Consider the following 13,360-nt stretch of genomic DNA (forward strand, 5'->3'; position numbering starts at 1 on the left):
GCGGGCGGGTAAGTGGAGCTGAGTCCACGGCCAGATCAGCCATGATCTTGTTGAATGGCGGAGCAGGCTCGAGGGGCTAGATGGCCTACTCCTGTTCCTAATTCTTATGTTCTGATGTTCTTATGTTTCGGGGGTCCCACTTTTCGAGGCTGGTGTAGAACTTATGCAACGAGACTGCTAACTTAATAGTGTCTCTAGAAGCACCCCTAACTGCCAGAACAGGCCTTTAATTATACTAAAACAGGCTTCTTTATCTTCCATCAAATCTAGCTCAGCTCTTTGTTTCGATTGTGCAGCCCAGCTAACTGAAACTTGATGAAGTGGTTTCAATCTGGCGTTAATAGGCTTTTCGAAGTTGGTGAGCTCTCGTCCATTGCGCTAGTCTGGCCTGAGCCAGATATTTCTACGCCTGTTGAAAAGGTGTTGGAACATGTATGTGACATTCGGGTCCTCTGGGTGGGGTGATACTGTTTCTTCCGTGGTCGATTGTTTGAATGCTAATGTTTTCTAGGGGCAAGTTTTCGAGAGTAAACGGTTCCCAGACAATTTGATTAGCTCCAACGTCCAAACTGGCCCTTTACAGATGGACCCCTTTTCTTGCCGACCCAACATTCAACTTTTAAAAATCCCAAATTTGATTAAAGTTCGGAGTTTTTTCCATGTGCCCTTTAGGATTTCAAACTTTCTGCTAGTTAGTTCCAAATTAAATTCCCTTTCCTATGAGTCCAAACACTGGGGTCACCATGAATGTACCCTCCTTTTACTCCCCGCAGGCTCTGTCTTCCCCTTTAAACTCATTTTAAAAGCCCAGAAAGGGATTCTTCTCCTCTGCAGGGGGAAAGGTACCAGGAATCTTTGCGAGATATTAGTAAATTCTACATTCCCCCCTGTGATACCATACCACTTATGGTATCATCTTCCAGGTGAGCAAAGAACCTGACTCCCAAGAGATAACCTTCCCCGTAAATTAGCTAAACTAATACCCAAAGTGTGCAACATCACCACTGAGACACACTTTTCCCTTTACAGGTACAAACTTTTTCCATTTATACCCTCCCAGCTTGGAGGGGGTTCAATCACTACAATTGCATTTCAGCACAGTTACATTTCATTTCAGTTACATTATATTCACCAGCATGCAGGCAACGTACAACCACACTACAGAAGGAAAAAAACATAGATTAAAATTAAACAACATCAATTGGTCTCCTGAGGTTTGTCCATCACCCGGTAATGTCTGGATCCTGCCCTTGAGAACTGCTCTCAGGCTGGCTGACACTCAAGACAAACTCAAAACAATCGCCTAAACATTACTGCAACATTAACCTCAATTCTAAACTAAACCTTAAAAGGTAAAACGGTGCAGTCAGCTGCCTTAAACTAAAAATGAGAGCTATGTACAATTGCCACCCGTCTCCGGGTGGCCTGGTTAGTCCCTGTCGGGCCCATGCCTTGTGCGGCCTGATAGCCGCCTGGATGCTAGGGTTTCCCCGAAGCCGGTGAGCTGGAGACCCTTGTCTCTGGGACAGCTCGTTGCTACTGCTCCTGTGAGACCCTCACCGCTGGAGGCGGCTGGCTGGTGGTCCCTACTCCGAGCGGCCTCTGTACCTCCCACCTTCGGCCTTTCCTGTCGGGCTGCCCTTTCTCCCAGGGTAGAATCGCTGAGGCTCAGATGCCGGTGACCACGGTATCTTTGGCCGTGGTGTACGGAGGGTCCTTCTCAGGGCTTGGGTTACTGGGGGTGCGTCCGAATCCCAAACGATGGGTGGGATAGCCCCTCCAGTACTGCAATTCACCGCCCCGATAGGCACGGCTTCTGAGCCTGACACATTCCCTGTGGGCCCTGCACCGTCGGGGGCGGCCAACGGAGGGTCCCTGTCCTGAGGACGGTTCACCCCTCCCCCGGCTGCCCTCTGTGCTTGGCTGACCCTGGGTTGTACAGCTTGCACTGGTTGATGTGGAACCACTTAGTACGGCGGGGCAGCTTTATGGCATCGACCATCGGGCTTGCCTTGTCCACAATGCTGTATGGCCCCATATATAATGCTTCAAAAACCCCCGACCCGAGCATAGTTCCTCACCATGACCTGGTCCCCTATCTCCCATTCGTAGTGTTTGCTGGGTTCCAGCAGCAATCGGTTCCCCTGATGCTGTCTGCCCATGTTACTAGCAGCCTGCCAGTGAATCTGTCTGAGGTGTTCAAACAGGTTCCTGACAAACCGGTCCCGGTTCACCTCTCTGAGCTGACCTTCTGTGAGCACCGGGGCTAGGACATGGGTGGGGGTCCGCATGATCCGGCCAGTCATGAGCTCGTATGAGGAATACCCGGTGCTCTTTGACTGGCTGGCTCGGATCCCCATTAGGACCAACGGTAAGACCCCCACCCACTTTTGGGGCGAGTCCCCCGTCTCCTTCTGCAGCCTTTCTTTGATGGTGCGGTTTAAACGCTCCACAATAACAGATGACTGTGGATTGTGGGCAACGTGCCATTTCCCCTCAATGCCGGGCACCTTAAGGGTTGCCTGCGTTACCTGCCCGGTGAAATAGCTCCCCTGGTCCGACTCCACATACTGTGGGAGTCCCCACCGGGAGAACACTTCCCTCACTAGAATCTTAGCTGTCCCGAGTGCGGTGGCTGTTCGGCAGGGGAAGGCTTCAACCCATTTTGAGAACATGTCCACCAGGACTAGGCAGTATTCGTAACCTCCCTGGGCGGTGGGTAGGGGCCCGATGTAGTCAATTTGGATTGACTGCCATGGTCCCTCTACCCTCCTGACGTGTCCTAGGGACACCTTCCTTTTCTGGGGGCCAGGGTTGTTCGCAGCACACACCAGGCAGTTCGCACAGAACTCGCGGACGTCCTCCCTGAGTCCCGGCCACCATCCTGCCTGTTCCACCCGTTGCCAGGTGGTCTCAGGCCCGAGGTGTCCCGCTCCTGGACCCTCATGGGCCAGTTTTAGGAATTCCCTCTGGTGCTGCTGTGGCATGACCCATTGTCCCTCTTCAAACAGCCTGCCTTCCTTAACGGTAATGGCTGCTGTGCCGTACGGACCTTCTACTCTCTCTCCTCTAGCTAGCGCGTTCAGGACAGCTTTCAGGACCAGGTTCTATGCCTGAACTGGTTTTAAGTCCGGGACCAAAGCTATCCCTGTACTCTCTGCTGCCCTGTTCTTATTCTTGACCACTGCTATGTGGCCGGTGTCATAGGGGTCCCAGAACTTTCCCGTGCGGGCACCTTCTTTGGCCAGTTTGTCAGCCTGTTGGTTTCCCTCTGCACGGGGTTCGGTTTTTGAATGGTCCTTCACCTTATGTATGTAGACCTTTCCCTCTTCCCCCACCGCTGTCATGATTTTCTCCAGCAGGGGCTTGATTGCCAGGGGTCTCCCGTCAGCGGATGTGTATCCGCGACGGGACCAGATAGCCAGGTACTCCGTACACGAATTGCAGGTGAACATACTGTCAGAGTAAATCGTGTACGGGGTCGGGAATTCCTCGGGGTGGGTCACCACGTACATTACGGCGGACAGTTCAGCGTGCTGGGCGCTCATGGTGCTGGGGAGCTTGATTGCCAGGGCAATACCTGCCCTTGGGTCATAGACTCCGCACCCAGTGAGTCGTTGGCCAGCAGATACCGTGCTGGACCCGTCCACGTAGATGTCCCGGCCTGTAGGGTGTAACCCCGCCCGAAGGCCAATGTTCACCTCCCATACCCCTTCTATGGAGCACCTGTGGGCTTTCCCTGGGTAGATTAGGTTGGCTGCGAGCCTTGGCTTGCGGGGGCCTTCTACTCTGAGGTCCATCTGGGAGAGGAGCAGGGTCCAGCGAGCAATGCGGGCACTGCTCACCGTCCCGTCCTTAATCCTCCCATCTAGGAGCATCTGAGTGGGTGTGTGGTGGGTTAGGAGTGTGAGAGGAGACCCTCCCGTGAAGATCAAGGATCTTTTCACTGCCCAATGTATGGCTTGGAGGTGTCTCTCGCAGTTGGAGTACCCCTTCTCCACATCTGTGAGGGTCCTGGAGGAGTAAACCACCGGTCTCAGCTGGCTGTGCCGCTCTTGAAGTAGCACTGAGCTCAAACTGTCCCCGCTGGCTGCCACCTCCAGGAAAAACTCCTTCCCTACATCTATCGCTCCCAAGGCTGGCGCGGTCTGCAAGTCCTTCTTGAGCTGATTAAATGCTGCCTCGTAACCCTCATCCCAGTCCCACTCTACCCCCTTGTGTAGGAGCCTGAGCAGAGGGCCTGCGGTGGCTGCATAATCCTCAATGAAGTCTCTGCAGTACCCGGTGAGCCCTAGAAAGGACCTTACCCCTGTCACTGTGTTGGGGGCCGGTAACTCCTGTACTGCCTCCCTTCTAGCCTTGTCTATGGCCCTTTCCCCAGCGCGCACAGTCAGCCCCAGACTTCCTTCTGGCCGATCTGTGCCTTCTTGGGGTTTACTTTAAACCCTTCTTCTTTCAGCAGCTCCAACAGCTCAGCCAGCAGTGGGCCATGTTCCTCCCCCTGATCGGTAAACAGGAGCAGGTCATCCACATACTGCACCAACTGCTGGGGTCTGCTAAAGCCCTTTAAACAGTTGGCCATACACTGGTGAAAAATGCTGGGACTATTGTGGAAGCCTTGGGGAAGACAGTTCCACGTGTATTGTTGGCCCTTAAAGGTAAAGGCGAACTTGTACTGGTCCTCCCGTTTTAAAGCAATGGACCAGAACCCATTTGAAATGTCCAGCACTGTGAAAGTGGTCGTGGATGCTGGAATACTCCCGATGAGATCCGCTACGGCTGCTACAGTGGGAGCACAGGCAGGGATATTCTTATTTAGTACTCGATAGTCCACGGTGGCCCTCCATGAGTTGGCCGGTTTCTTGGAGAGTTCACATGGGTTGCTATGGGTCTTAACACCCCTTGCTCTACCAGTGATCCCAGCGCCGTTGTCAGGTCTGCCTCTGCCTCCCTGGGGATGTTATATTGCTTTTGTGGTCGGGTCATGGGGTCCCCTACTATACTAACTTCCACCCCCGTTACCCTGCCACAGTCATGTTTGTGGGTGGCGAAGGCTGCAAGGTGTGCCCGTACATATGCCTGGTACTCCACTGGGGTCTTACTGACCAGTAATTCCAAGTCATGACCCTCCTTTGGCTTCACGGTACACAATGTTCCCTTGGCCCCTTTTTCTGGGATCACCGCCACCTCACCTTCCCTGTCAGTCCCTATGGCTCCCCATAGACAGTGGTTCCTGAGATCCACTAGGATCTGGTGGCCAATGATAAAATCAGCCGCCAGGATCCCTTTTCCCTTCTGCTCCCATTCCATCAGGACACACTTCCATTTGGTTTTGAGTGTCCCTAACTGAATGGTGAGCGGGATGGGAAACAAACCAGTTTGCTCATTGCCTGTGAACCCCACTAGACTGTACGGGACCCCGTTCGATAGAGGTGAGGTAGCTGGGTTATCTGCATATACAAGGGTGCTGGAAGCACCGGTATCTAGCAGGTAGGTCCCTTTCACTTTCTCCACCTCCATCGTAACGCACGGTCTGTTCCAGGCATCGTACTCTAGGAACACAGGTACATAGGCTGCGCTGGCTCTAGTCATGCATCTGGGTGGGTTGGAGCAGAGGGTTTTACCGTACCGGCTACTGGACCGGTTGCAATAGCTACTGCTCCCTGTCCGTTTATGAGTGTCTGTAGGGCGGCTACGAATGTCTCATATGTGTCGGGTGTTCCTGCCCCGGCCTTACGGGCTGGGGCTGGAGTGGCCTTTCCCTTAGTCTCTTCCCAGGGGTTCCGACAGTCCTTCCTCCAGTGCCCACTTTTCCCAGACCCAAAACACTCGCCCCCTGTGTGGGGAGAGTTCCCACCTTCCTGATGCCACTCTCTCTTGCCTTGGCTGGGTTTAATCTCATGGACCCTCCCTTTGGAGGAGGGCTCCTCTGTCCCTCTACTGTTCCGGGAAGCCAGGGTCAGCTGTCTGACCACTGTCTCCTCGGTGGTTCTGGGGTCTCTTGGATCGAACCAGACCTGGGCTTTTGCCTTTACTCCAGGTGGGCTGTTTACACCAGGCTGCGGAGCCAGTGAGCCAGCTGGTTAGGGTTCAGGTGGGCCCGGTCAAGAACCCCACTATAGGCCCTTTCGTAGACCGGTCACAACCTGTCGGCGAAAGCCTGTGGAGTCTCCCCATCGAGCTGCACTGTCTTCTCCACTCGGGAGAAAGGACTCCCGTCATTCATACCCATGGCCTCTAGAACCTCCTCCTGAACCGTAGCGTACGTGTTTCACCCCTTTCTGCTGTCTGCAGAGAGGGAATGGCACAGCTTGGTGTCTAGTGAGAGAAGCAACAGCTTAGCCTGCTCTGAATCATCGCACCCGTTAATATCCCCTGCGTGTTCCACTTCCAGGAAGTGTACCGAGGGGTCCCCCTGTTGGGTGAGCTTACTTAGGTGGCCTATCATAGCCCTCAGTTTTTGGGTGTCGTGGGGGACTACGAAGTTGCTTTCTAGGGGTCCTGCTGCCCCATTGGCACCAGGCGGGCCAAACCTCTGCTGCCGGACCGGGAGCATTGGCCCTGGTTCCGGCCCTCCTTGTATTGGCTCGCCCTCTTCCCCCTGCTGCCAAGCCGAGTTAAAACCCGGGGCTGCCGGTGTTGGTAGTTTGCAATCCTTGCCTGCCCCGCACTCTGGCTGACACCCCAGTTGTCCCGGGCCGTTCCTGGGAGCTACAGGCGGTGACTGAGGGGTTTCTCCTTGCCCAACCAGGTGTTCCTGGGCTAAACCCTGGTTTATCAGGCACACCATGCCTTTAGCCCGGGATAGAGAAAGGTTCAAGCTTTGGATCTGCTGCTGGCAGGGGCCGTGGTCTCCTGCCTCAAATTCCCTGGCACTGGCTACCTTATAGGCTACCTGAATGTCTCTCACCCTCTCCCCGTACTCTTTAACTTGCTTGGCGAGGCAGGAATTCTCTTCCCGCAATGCCCGTTCGCTATTCTTGGCTTCAATAATCTGACACTGTAAAAGGTCCAGTTGGGTTTTGTGCCTTTCTTTAGTGAGCTCTCTACTTTCCTTTAACTGTCCCACCTCTGTCCATAGGCTTTCCCCGACTGTGGACCTTGTGCTGGACCTCTCTTCTGCCTGTCTCAATACTTCCTTTAATTTCTCATTCTCCTCATCGAGAAGCCGGATCTGTTGCTGAAGGCAAATTAGCCAAATGGCCTTCTCTATCGACTTTTTATGGTCCTTGCTCTCGGTCCATTGAACTGCAGCATCTTCTGGACGCTCAGCATACAATAGATCGAGTACCCACTCCTTAGCCACATTTACCCTCTTAAACACATACAAGGAAATCCCCTCTTCCATTTTGCTTCTTTTCCTGAAACCAGTCTCACTCTTATCACGTCCCTTGCACCAGTGTCCCATCTGGGTCACCATGTGTAAGGGGTGGTTTTCAGGGGGTCAGCTTTCCCTTCTGACCTTATATGAGTGGTTCCGAATCGCTCCCACACCCTTGGTTCTAGACACTGGAATTATGAAGGGACTGTGACAGACCTGGACAGACAATCGGTTTCAAGGTAGGATACAGGTATGGCTTTATTGTGTTTAAAAAGAAGTAAAAGGCACACCTTTAATAACACACACACAGACCAATACACACTGAGAGGTACAACACATTGAATAAATTGTCAAATTACAGCCTGTGGGGAAAAGAATACAGCTTAAACTCTAAATGGGGTACAGAGGAGAATTGCAGATATATCTACACAAGTTATCTCAGCCTCACCCCTCCCAATTCCCCTAACTAACTAAGTTATAGCTCTGAGGGTTCAGGGACTATGCTCACCAATCCCTTTAGACAGTTGCCGGTGAATCACGGTTTCGGGGTTCGCTGCACTTAGCCTTCTAGGCGAGCCGTATCCCGGATGGAGGAGAGGACTTCGGACTGTGTAGTCTCCGGTTGGGGTGAGTCCGTTGATGCGGTAAATCGCGTTTTGGATGTATGGGGTAAGTACCCACTTTCTTTGGTTAGGAATAGTTTCAGTTAGTCCTTTTTGGTAATTTCTCATCCGTTGGGTTGTTCAGAAGTAGATTGTAGAGTGGAATTAAATGTCGATTCTTTGGTTTTTGCTGAGTTGGTCTCGGTTGGTCTTTTCGCTGGTTGTGGTAGCCCGGGTTTGTCAATTTGGTTGCTGACAACCTTCCGTTTCATGGGCCACGTGCTCGCTCGGTCCTTGATGAGTTCTGGTAGTTTCCTTCACTGCTCCATTTCTTCACTACTCCATTTCTTCACTCTGGCTCCTTGTGTCTCTGTCTGTGTTCGGGTCTGTGTCCTGGTCTGTGTCCTGTAAGTTTCTCCTTGTAAAACTGGGGGATAGATATACCCCACAAAGGCTCTCTTATCTCCCCCCGCCCCCCCCACCGAATCTGGCCCAGCTCTTTGTTTCGATTGTGCAGCCCAGCTAACTGAAACTTGATGAAGTGGTTTCAATCTGGCGTTAATAGGCTTTTCGAAGTTGGTGAGCTCTCGTCCATTGCGCTAGTCTGGCCTGAGCCAGATATTTCTACGCCTGTTGAAAAGGTGTTGGAACATGTATGTGACATTCGGGTCCTCTGGGTGGGGTGATAATGTTTCTTCCGTGGTCGATTGTTTGAATGCTAATGTTTTCTAGGGGCTAGTTTTTGAGAGTAAACAGTTCCCAGACAATTTGATTAGCTCCAACGTCCAAACTGGCCCTTTACAGATGGACCCCTTTTCTTGCCGACCCAACATTCAACTTTTAAAAATCCCAAATTTAATTAAAGTTCGTAGTTTCTTCCACGTGCACTTTAGGATTTCAGACTTTCTGGTAGATCGCTCCAAATTAAATTCCCTTTCCTATGAGTCCAAACACTGGGAGGGGGGGTCTCCATGAATACATTCCCCTTTTTATCCCCTGCAGGCTCCGTCTCCCCCTTTAAACTCATTTGTGTCCCAAAGTTTTTCCTTCCAAACTTCTCCTCTGCAGGGGAAAGGTGCGAAATACTGGTAAATTCTACACTGGTATCGCTAAGTTTGTGGTCGTGGCCCTCCAAGCCGTGGTCTGGGATCCACGTTGACTTGGCTGGCCCGTTTCGAGGCAAAATGTTCTTGGTTGTTGTGGATGCTTGTTCAAAGTGGATTGAGTGTGTAATAATGTCTGTAAGCACGTCCACCGCCACCATCGAGAGCCATGTTTGCCACGCACGGCCTGCCCGATGTCCTGGTCAGCGACAACGGGCCGTGTTTCACCAGTGCGGAATTCAAGGAATTCATGACCCGCAATGGGGCCAAGCACATCACACCTGCCCCGTTCAAGCCCGCATCCACCGGCCAGGCAGAACGGGCAGGCCAAACCATCAAGCAAAGCTTGAAAGGCGTGTCGGAAGGCTCCCTGCAGACCCGCCTGTCCCGAGACCTGCTCAGCTACCGCACCGGACCCCACTCGCTCATCGGGGATCCCCCAGCCGAGCTGCTCCTGAAATGGGCGCTCAAAACAAGGCTCTCTCTCTCTCGTCCACCCTGATCTCCATGATCACGTCGAGGGCAGGCAGCATCAACAAAGCGTGTACCATGACCGCGCAAATTTGTCACGCGATATTGAAGTCAATGACCCTGTATTTGTACTCAACTATGGACATGGTCCCAAATGGCTTGCTGCCACGGTCATAGCCAAAGAAGGGAGTAGGGTGTTTCAGGTCAAACTCGCCAATGGACTAACGTGCAGAAAGCGTTTGGACCAAACCAAACTGCGGTTCACCAACAGCTACGAACAACCTGAAGAGGACACCACCAACTTTGACCCTCCGATACACACACAAGTGGCAACCGACATCACGGCTGACCACGAAGATAAACCCATCATCCCCAGCAGCCCAGCAAGGCCCGATACCCAGCAGCCCAGCGAAGGCCCAAACAGATCACCCACACCCGCATTTGTACCGAGACACTCGACAAGGGAGCGGTAAGCCCCAGACCGTCTCACCCTGTAAATAAGTGTACTCTTGACGTTGGGAGGGAGTGATGTTACGTATGTAACCCTTGGCAACCTGTATCACATGACCACCAGAGGGCCTACCTGTTGGATTCCCAAGGGATCCCAGCATCCCTGGGGGGTACTGTATATAAGCAGGCCTCCCACACTGGACCAGCACTGTAGAGCTTATTTAAAGAAGCTAAGGTCACACTTACTCATTGTATACAGTACTCAGTTTCATCCTTTAATATGAATGTAACTTGCTGTACCTGCATACTACCCTTTTGTGTTTCATGCACAAGTACCCCCAGGTCCCGCTGTACTGCAGCACTTTGCAATCTTTCTCCATTTAAGTAATAACTTGCTCTTTGATTTTGTTTCTGCCAAAGTGCATGACCTCACACTTTCCAACATTATACTCCATCTGCCAAATTTTTGCCCACTCACTGAGCCCGTCTGTGTCCTTTTGCAGATTTTTTGTGTCCTCCTCACACATTGCTTTTCCTCCCATCTTTGCATCGTCAGCAAACTTGTCTACGTTACACTCGGTCTCTTCTTCCAAGTGGTTAATATAGATTGTAAATAGTTGGGGTCCCAGCACCGATCCCTGCGGCATCCCACTAGTTGCTGTTTGCCAACCCGAGAATGAACCATTTATCCCGACTCTCTGTTCTCTGTTAGTTAGCCAATCCTCTATCCATGCTAATATATTACCCCCAACCCCGTGAACTTTTCTCTCGTGCAGTAACCTTTTATGTGGCACCTTGTCAAATGCCTTCTGCAAATCCAAATACACCACATCCACTGGTTCCCCCTTTATCCACCCTGTTCGTTACATCCTCAAAGAACTCCAGCAAATTTGTCAAACGTGATTTCCCCTTCATAAATCCATGCTGACTCTGCCTGACTGAGTTATGCTTTTCCAAATATCCTGCTACTGCTTCTTTAATAATGCACTCCGACATTTTCCCAAACCACAGACGTTAGCCTAACTGGTCTATAGTTTCCTGCTTTTTGTCTGCCTCCTTTTTTTAAATAGAGGCGTCACATTACATCTTCTCTGCTACTGTAGTCAGTACAGTCCTGGGGATTTTTTTTTGAGGTTGCTCACTGGAAGAACAATGCCCAGGTTTCGCTTGCAGGGATTGGAGAGTTGTCGGTCTGAGGTGCTGCTCCTAAAGCACAGCAGGGGGCTCTGCTGAGCAGCGTGCTGTAGCTGCAGTTACACGGCTGGGCTGCAGGTGGAGCTCACGCTACACGGCGCCGTCCCAATTGACACTGACGTTTCCCGAAGTTTAATCGCACGGCACAGGAGGATCCCATTGGGGCCCCTCGAGCCCGTGCTGTGCCGGCTCTGTGACAGAGCGATCCAATCAGTCCCACTCCCCCCCCCTGCTCTTTCCCCACAGCCCCGGGCACATTTCTCCTGTCCCAGTATTGATCCAATTCCCGGTTTGAAAGTCACGATTGAATCTGCTCCCACCGCCCTTTCAGGCAGCGCGTTCCCGATCACAACAACTCGCTGCGTCAAAACATTCTCCTCGTCTCCCCCTCTGGTTCCATCGCCGATTATCGTCAATCCGTGTCCCTCTGGTTACCGGCCCTCCTGCCCCCCGGGAACAGTCCCTCCTGATTTACTCCGTCAGAACCCCCCCCCCCCGTGATTGTGAACACCTCGATCAAATCTCCCCCTTAACCTTCCCTGCTCCAACCCCGGCTTCTCCAGTCTCCCCACCTCACTGAAGTCCCTCATCCCCCCCCCGGGACCGCTCTGGTCACTCTCCCCCTGGACCCTCTCCAGGGCCTTGACGTACATAGAAAATAGGTGCAGGAGTAGGCCATTCGGCCCTTCGAGCCTGCCCCACCATTCAATAATATCACGGCTGATCATTCCCTCAGTACCCCTTTCCTGCTTTCTCTCCATACCCCCTGATCCCTTTAGCCGTAAGGCCCACATCTAACTCCCTCTTGAATATATCTAAGGAACTGGCCCCCAACAACTTTCTGTGGTAGAGAATTTCACAGGTTCACCACTCTCTGGGTGAAGAAGTTTCTCCTCATCTCGGTCCTAAATGGCTTACCCCTTATCCTTAGACTGTGACCCCTGGTTCTGGACTTCCCCAACATCGGGAACATTCTTCCTAAAGTGTGGTACCCCCAGTGAGAGTCAGCACCTTCAGGGGAGGGGGAATGTACCCCAGTGAGAGTCAGCACCTTCAGGGGAGGGGGAATGTACCCCAGTGAGAGTCAGCTCCTTCAGGGGAGGGGGAATGTACCCCAGTGAGAGTCAGCACCTTCAGGGGAGGGGGAACGTACCCCAGTGAGAGTCAGCACCTTCAGGGGAGGGGGAATGTACCCCAGTGAGAGTCAGCACCTTCAGGGGAGGGGGAATGTACCCCAGTGAGAGTCAGCACCTTCAGGGGAGGGGGAATGTACCCCAGTGAGAGTCAGCACCTTCAGGGGAGGGGACCTGTAGCCCAGTGAGAGTCAGCACCTTCAGGGGAGGGGACCTGTAGCCCAGTGAGAGTCAGCACCTTCAGGGGAGGGGGAACGTACCCCAGTGAGAGTCAGCACCTTCAGGGGAGGGGGGACGTACCCCAGTGAGAGTCAGCACCTTCAGGGGAGGGGGAATGTACCCCAGTGAGAGTCAGCACCTTCAGGGGAGGGGGCAACATACCCCAGTGAGAGTCAGCACCTTCAGGGGAGGGGGAATGTACCCCAGTGAGAGTCAGCACCTTCAGGGGAGGGGGGAATGTACCCCAGTGAGAGTCAGCACCTTCAGGGGAGGGGGGAACGTACCCCAGTGAGAGTCAGCACCTTCAGGGGAGGGGGAATGTACCCCAGTGAGAGTCAGCACCTTCAGGGGAGGGGGAATGTACCCCAGTGAGAGTCAGCACCTTCAGGGGAGGGGGGAATGTACCCCAGTGAGAGTCAGCACCTTCAGGGGAGGGGTAATGTACCCCAGTGAGAGTCAGCACCTTCAGGGGAGGGGGAATGTACCCCAGTGAGAGTCAGCACCTTCAGGGGAGGGGGAACGTACCCCAGTGAGAGTCAGCACCTTCAGGGGAGGGGGGAACGTACCCCAGTGAGAGTCAGCACCATGAAGGGAGAGGAGGAGGCTAGCGAGGAACTCCCCCCCCCCCGGAAGGGTTCCCGGCGAGGCCTGGGAATCGGGCTGGGTTTATAAGCAGAGGCCGCACTGGGTCTGAACGGCGGCGATGGTGGGGTAGCAGACAGGAGCAAGACAGAGGTCCTGACTTCAGAAGGACCGCAGGAATTCTCGGAGACAGAATTATCGGCCTGTTGCAGTGGCCAGGGGCTGCAGCACGCTATAACCGAGCAAGGGAATTCCTTCAATGAGCAGCTAAAAGTGGGCCTGCTT

The sequence above is a fragment of the Pristiophorus japonicus genome, chromosome 27 (assembly GCF_044704955.1).
Source record: "Pristiophorus japonicus isolate sPriJap1 chromosome 27, sPriJap1.hap1, whole genome shotgun sequence".
Classification (NCBI taxonomy): domain Eukaryota; kingdom Metazoa; phylum Chordata; class Chondrichthyes; family Pristiophoridae; genus Pristiophorus; species Pristiophorus japonicus.